Below are 7,865 nucleotides of genomic sequence, written 5' to 3'. Positions count from 1 at the left end.
TTTCCAGTCACAAATCTTGAGAATATTTTTAAAGTTTTGGAGTTCAATAATCCACCTATTTCAGTTTAAAGCTCTCTAACTCATTCCTGCTGGATAAGAAATCAGAAAACCAAACTGAAAGAAGTTGTAACCTAAAGACATTGCATGACTTGTCAATGACACAGAGTAAGACAGAGTGATTCTCAACACAAAAGTTGTGGTCCCAACACCCAGCCCATGTTCTTGCATCTTACATGTAGAGTAGCTGTTGATCTGTAGTGCAAAAGGTACTCTACTTCACCTACTCATCAGGAACTTCTTTCTTTCAAATATCCTTCTGAATGAATCCTTGACTTCCTTGTTTCTCAGGCTGTAGAGAAGTGGGTTTAACATGAGAATCACAGCTATGTAAAACACAGGCACCACTTTATTGATGTCCAGAGAGAAACCAGAACTTGGACGTACATAGATAAAGAAGAATGTCCCATAAAGGATGGAGACTGCTGTCAGGTGAGAAGAGCAGGTGGAGAAGGCCTTGATTCTCCCATCAGCCGAGCGAATCATCAGGATGGCAGTGACGATGTAAATGTAGGAAACCAAGATAATGGTGCCACTGAACACTCCTAGAGCTCCAGACAAGATGAAAAGCAAAAATTTATTGACCCAAGTGTCTGCCCATGCCAGGGAAAGAACTGGAGGAAGGTCGCAGAAGAAATGATTGATGATTTTTGGACCACAGTAAGGCAGGCAAAAGGTGAACACAGTATGGGTCATGGTATACGGCCATGGTATATGGCCCTACCACCAGCTGCACACAGACCTGCTGGGACATAGTGAGTGTATACAACAAGAGTTTACAAATAGCCATATATCAATCATATGCCATGGAAGCCAGGAGGAAACACTCTGTCACTACAAATGACAGAAAAACCAAAGCTGAGCAGCACAACCAAAGAGAGAGATTACTTTTTTCCCCACAAAGATGTCAGTCAATACCTTGGGACCAATGGCAGAAGAGGAGCACACATCCACAAAGGGCAAGTGGCTGAGAAAAAAAATACATGGGGGTGTGGAATCAGGAGTCTACCCAAACGAGGGTGATCATCCCCACGTTTCCCAGAAAAGTGACAAGAGAAACCAACAGAAATGACACAAAGAGAACAACCTGGTGTTGAAAACAATTTGTTAATCCCAACAAAATAAACTTAATCACCAAAGTTTGATTTCCGTAATCCATTTCTTTGATTTAATCTATAATGAGAAAGAGAAAAATTTTCCCTTTGCAATAAATTTGTCATTGAGGGCTTCTCAGTTTTACATCTGTATTTAACTATTTTTTCTACATTTCACAGGGTAGATTGACAGAAAACATTCAAATTTTACCCTACTGCTTGTCCTATTTCCTGTGTGTGTGATGCAAAGTCACTGAATCTCACTGGGTTCTTCAGTTTTCTTCTTGATCAAAACAGGATTTTGGAGGAGAATTATGAAGTTTTAGACCTAGACGTGATCTTTGGAGATTAGCTAAGGCAAATCCTTTAGCTGTAAGAGGTTACATTTTTAAAAATCCCTGCCTTTGAACCAAGGACATCTTTAAAACAGTTCATAGAATAAGGAATTATGTTGAATTTGATTAATTCAGGCTGATACTCATTCTAGTTCATGGGTGCTAGAAATATAATTTCCTTGCCAATTCTTTTAGATTCCAGAAAAATGTTCAAATGTATTGTTGAAAAGATAACTTCTGATGTCTAAAACTGAAACACAAGAGAAGCTGATTTTGGAAAAGGAACAAAAATCTCAACAGTATCTCCCCTGTGATGCCTTCTCCAAAACGCTTATGTTCTTCATAATGACTGGTGTATGTTCTGCCCATCAATCTCATCAAACTACAGCAAATTTTTCATCCCATCAAAGAAGAAACCAGTTCTTCAATATTGAGTAGGAGTTGTAACTGATTGATAGTCATTGGGAATTGGGAAAGAAAAACAATATTTTAAGGAGGAAAAGAACATAACTGGGCATTTATCTCAGAGAAATGGAAACTTGTGAAGTGCTATTTATAATGGCCAAACACTCAAAACTACCAAAATGTCTTACAATTTGAGTGGTCAAACAAACAGTGGTATATTTATACCACAGAATATTATACAGTAATAAAGAGAAGGAAATGTGATACACACAAAAACCTGAATGAGTTTTAAGGGCATTCGATTGAGTTGAAGCCAATTTCAAAAGGTTGCATTGTCTATTATTCCATTTATATATAATGTACTCAATATGGCAAAATTTTGATATGGAAACCAAGTTAGTTGTTGCCTGGGATTAGGAATGCTGGGAAAGAGGGTAGTTGAGTGACTATAAGGAGGTAACAGAAGGGAGATCATTGTGGAGATAGAATAATTTTGCATCCTGAATGTGATGGTGATTATACAAATCTACATATGTAATAAAATTATATAGAGCTATACACACAGATCATATTGATGTCAATCTTCTGTTTTTCATGTTGTACAATTGTTGGAAAGATGTAACCATTGGGGGAAACAGGGTGAAGAATACAAGGAACCCCTCTAAAATATCTTTGAAGTTTCCTGGGAGTCTGTATTTACTCCAAAAAAAAACTTAAGAAAAAGAATAAATGAGAAGTGAAAAAGAGCAAATGATAATAATACATTAAAAAAAAAGAAAATTAGAAAATTAAGGAAGGGAGGCATACATTTTAGACCTTGAGATAATTATAAAAATTTTAACAGCATAATCATCCAAAAATATTAGCAGAGTATGCAGCAGCAGAAGTCACGACAGAAGTCTAGCAAACATTATCTTCCATTAAGAAAGCTTGAAAGGATTTTAGTTACAAGAAATCAATGAAGTAAAAACTTGCTGACCTCCTGTGGTCCCAGAGGCAATGGAACTAAGAAAGGAACAGACTCAATGGGGTAAAATTTAAGATGAGTCATAAAAACTGTACCTTAATAGAGAAATGTTTCAAGGATTTAATATTTTCTAAACATAAAAACTCATTTTAGTTCCTTTACATTTGTTTTCATGATGACTCAGGGATGATCAAAACAAAGCATTTTGAGTGTCACAATAAATTTAGACTATGAAAAAATTTTATGAGACTGAAACTAAAGTATACCATCAATGATCTCATCCAACTCAACCTATTGTGTGACACAATAGTTTCTGATTGTCAAAATGCATATGACTTTATTTCTCCCAGCCTTACCCAGTCCAAAGTGTCTATTATAGAAAAATTATGATTCTAGGTACGCATGTGACTGTGGGCATGAGCAGCAGAGAATCTGTCAGCTGATAGAGAGGTTTGTTTTCTACTTATAATACCCAATCTAAGTGAAGAAATGAAGAATTTAAGACCCAGGCAAGCAAAGCCATTTAATTCTAACATTCAGTTAATTCATAAATATTGCCACATATTTCAGTATCTATATGCTAATGGCAAAATTCAACCAAAATGTACATTAAAGCTAGGTCATTTAAACTAAATGACATAGACTAAATATTCTTTTTATACCAACTTATTCTTCATGATCAGCTTAACGATGATGTTTTCTGGGGCTTCTAAACTTATTTTTCATACCTATTCTCTTGAAGACAATCTAGGAAATCACTTAAGTCACTTTTCTGAAGAAACCTGCCCTAGACTTTGCCTGCTTACGTCAAAGTGAATGACAAAATTAGCATTTTCTATATGAAAATGAATTACCCTGCAAAAGTAGACTTGTCATTCTTTTCTTCTCAGCTTCTTCAGGTGTCTAGGAAGAGAAATGATATAATAATACCATCTTAAAACCTGAGACTTCCAACAGCACATTAGGAAAGAGTTTATTGGCTCAATTCTGCACAACATATGAGAGTTTTTCTGAAGGGCTACACGTATGTGAACTGGAGCTAAGTTCCTCAAAGACCCAGAGGCTCAGGGGATTAGTCCTAGAGAGAAGATATTAAAGTTATTTGATGAGAAAATAATTTGGGGACTTTGAGTCGAATGTAATTCGACAAAACTATATCTTCCTTTGGGACCACGCCTCCCCCACACTTAAAAAATCCAGTGTTGAGCCTTCACCTGCTGCATGATGAGCATTGTTTAGATTTGAGAATCTAAAATAGAGCCCTGCTTCTGAGAGATTACAATCAGAAGATGAGTCTGGGTACACAGGGGCGCTGAATACCTCTGATTGGCCGACGAGTTATTAAGAAGGTAGGATCATTAAAACCAGAGGGTTTGGCAATAGCTTTTGAATGATAAATCTCAAAAGGAAGCTAAGATATAGATAAATAAAAATAAGGTGGATTGAGGTGTCTATGCAACAGTGAAGACCTCTAAAATTTGGACAGCATTGTTGAGAGACAAAAGTTGTCCACATTAGGCTGTATGAAAATTTGAAACCTAAAAGTGAAAAAAATAGGTTGGGACTCAAATTTCATAAATATTTTAACATTAGGCAAAGAAGTTTGAATTTCTTTTTGTAAGCAAAAATTACTTTCAAGGTATTTCGGAAAACAGATCATATCTATTTACATAAATGTTGCTACAGGAAATTAATCTTGCCGCTGGAGATGTTTAATTTTTAAGGTGCTTTGAGAGCATTGACTCATCTGAAAGCTCATAAGATCCCAAAAAATGAATAACAGAAAGACCTAGATTCTTCAACCTCTGGACACCTCACACAGTCTACTTTCTTATCTTGGAAAAAACAAAGCAGGATTGTACCTCTAGAAGCTTCCTCTCTTCCTTTGCTTAAACTGTTCTCCTCTCCAAATAGCTGCATAATCTCTTCTCCACTTTATTCAGGTTTCTGCTGAAACTAAGCCCTAGTTGGATTGTTTGGTTGATTGGAACACCGTCCCAGAGTGCGGAAGTTGCCAGTTTGATTCCTCGTTCAGGGCACATACAGGAGCAGCTCCATGTGCCTGTGTCTCTCTCTCCCTGCCTCTTGCTCTCTCAAAAAAAAAAAAAAAATACTTACTTTAGTTCACAGAGCTAGTTGAAAAAGAAGTACATTAAATAAAATATGCTAAATATCTGTTATTCATAACAGTATTTCTTAAAAACAGTATATCATAAAAACTATTTCTTTGTTTCTTTTCTTCTTTCTTTTACTAACGTAACTAAGTATTTCTAGAGCCTCGGGTCACTATTAGTTTCTCTCTCATTATGATTCTGTAGCACCAGTACATCCCCTTAAAGAAACATTTATCAAATGTATCATATCATTTCCCAACATAGAACAACTTGAGCAAAGCAAATCTGCTTTATTAATATTTGTATCCCCTATGCTTATCAGCATACATGAGAGTGGGGGGGGGGCGTTAGATAATTGAATAAACAAATGCCAGAGAAAGAAAATTATCACTGCAATTTCAACCATATTGTTTTTTATCGGCACATTATCCAAAAAGAATATCATTTTACAAGTATGAAGACAATGTATATGTCAGTCTGATTCTCAGCACAGAAACATAGAGCAATTATACTAACAACACAAACAAACATAGCGACAATCTCAGGTAATGCTGTCATCTTATTTGGACATATGAGCATTAGGCTGGAGATAAAATAAGGAAACATGGCTTTTAGTAGTCAAATACTGAAAAAGTTGTTCTGACAAAGAGTTATTATTAACAAGGGCAGTTTACTATTTTCTCTGAGTAACCCCAAAAGACAAATGATGTCCTAAGGATCTCAATTATAAGACCACAAATTTAAGCTCAAAAAGGTAAGAAAATTTTCACAATTTAGAAAATTTCTCATATCAAGTTAGGGCACACACTCAGATGTGATCAGACAGCAACTTGTCAAGAATATTGCAGAACAAATCAAGTGAAGGAGTTGAGCAATTTGCCTGCAAAACATTTGCAAATCTGAGTTTTGTCATCGTTAAGTGCGTTGTCTTAATTCAGAGCCATATAATAATTTTTATGTTCTCATGTTTCATATGAACACAATTTAAGATATAATGAATAGACTTTTTTTGGGGGGGTTAGTAATTTTATTTTTTAATGGGATGACATCAATAAATCAGGATACATATATTCAAAGATAACATGTCCAGGTTATCTTGTCCAATTATGTTGCATACCTGTTGGGCAGATAAAATGTATTATGCTCACTTTGTTAAAGATGGAGGCCGTCACCCAGGTGATATTAATGTGTGTTGGGAATCCTTGTAGCCTGGGGCTTGGTTTTGGGATTAAGCCTTTCCCTCCCTTTTTGATGTGGGGTGGTACAATCCAATCATGCCTCAGAGAAGTGACTTTGTTTTAGAGACTTCCCTATTTTGTATATTGGATTAGAGGTTGTGAAGCTACAATATAAAATGGGGGCGGAACAAGAGTTTTGCGCTCTTGGTTCCTGAGGTTAGCATGAGAGAACAGAGAAAGTAGAGCCAGCAGCGGAAGGAGGCCACGTGGAGTAGGCCAGGAGAAGCAGCCAAGATGGCGGAGTACTGAGTGAGATGCCAGTCTGTGTAGAGTTTGTATCTGGGATAAGGAAGGAGATGGGGAACTGAGGAGAATAAGGTTGGTGAGCTAGAAACCTTTGATTCTAGGAAACTCGGATAAGTCAGTGGCTTTGTGAGCACTGAGTGTGACTGGGTTTTGGAGCCCAGTGTGTACTTTTACTTGCCCGCCGGGTGCAAGGTAGGATTAAAGGTTATGGCCCACCAGTTTTTGGCTCTATGGTTTCTTTACCAACTGTCCGAATCCAATGCAAACCTGCATTGGCCGGGCGGCTGTGATGGTGGCCCTGGCCATGGCCGCTGGCTTTACAATACCCATCACCCAAAGTCAGATTGTCCTCTGTCACCTTCCATCTAGTTTTCTTTGTGCCCCTCCCCCTCCCCCTTTCCCTCTCCCTCTCCCTCCTACCCCCGTAACCACCACACTCTTATCAATGTCTCTTAGTCTCACTTTTATGTCCCACCTATGTATGGAATAATGCAGTTCCTGGTTTTTTCTGATTTACTTATTTCATTTCGTATAATGTTATCAAGATCCCACCATTTTGCTGTAAATGATCCGATGTCATCATTTCTTATGGCTGAGTAGTATTCCATAGTGTATATGTGCCACGTCTTCTTTATCCAGTCATCTATTGATGGGCTTTTTGGTTGTTTCCATGTCCTGGCCACTGTGAACAATGCTGCAATGAACATGAGGCTGCATATGTCTTTACGTATCAATGTTTCTGAGTTTTGGGAGAGGGATTGCTGGGTCATAAGGTAGTTCTATTTTCAGTTTTTTGAGGAACCACCATACTATCTTCCATAATGGTTGTACTACTTTACATTCCCACCAACAGTGAATGAGGGTTCCTTTTTCTCCACAGCCTCTCCAACATTTGCTATTACCTGTCTTGTTAATAATAGCTAATCTAACAGGTGTGAGGTGGTATCTCATTGCAGTTTTGATTTGCATTTCTCTAATAACTAAAGAAGATGAGCATCTTTTCATATATCTGTTGGCCATTTGTATTTCTTCCTGGGAGAAGTGTCTGTTCATGTCCTCTTCCCATTTTTTTATTGGATTGTTTGTTTGTTTGTTGTTGAGTTTTATAAGTTCTTTGTATATTTTGGATATTAGGCCCTTATCTGAGCTGTTGTTTGAAAATATCATTTCCCATTTAGTTGGCTGTCTGTTTATTTTGTTATCAGTTACTCTTGCTGAGCAAAAACTTCTTAGTCTGATGTAGTCCCATTCATTAATTTTTGCCTTCACTTCTCTTGCCTTTGGAGTCAAATTCATAAAATGCTCTTTAAAACCCAGGTCCATGAGTTTAGTACCTATGTCTTCTTCTATGTACTTAATTGTTTCAGGTCTTATGTTTAGATCTTTGATCCATTTTGAGTTAATTTGAG

At 37.0% G+C, this 7,865-nt stretch overlaps 1 pseudogene; it reads right to left on the bottom strand.

Moving 5' to 3' along the window:
- Positions 1-276: 276 nt before the first annotated feature.
- LOC136388622 (olfactory receptor 5G3-like) lies at positions 277-1,216 on the bottom strand (annotated as a pseudogene).
- Positions 1,217-7,865: the final 6,649 nt, after the last annotated feature.

Source organism: Saccopteryx leptura, chromosome 1, assembly GCF_036850995.1.
Source record: "Saccopteryx leptura isolate mSacLep1 chromosome 1, mSacLep1_pri_phased_curated, whole genome shotgun sequence".
Classification (NCBI taxonomy): Eukaryota; Metazoa; Chordata; class Mammalia; order Chiroptera; family Emballonuridae; genus Saccopteryx; species Saccopteryx leptura.
The sequence above is the reverse complement of the archived record's forward strand: the minus strand, read 5'-3'. Positions and strand labels throughout refer to the sequence as shown.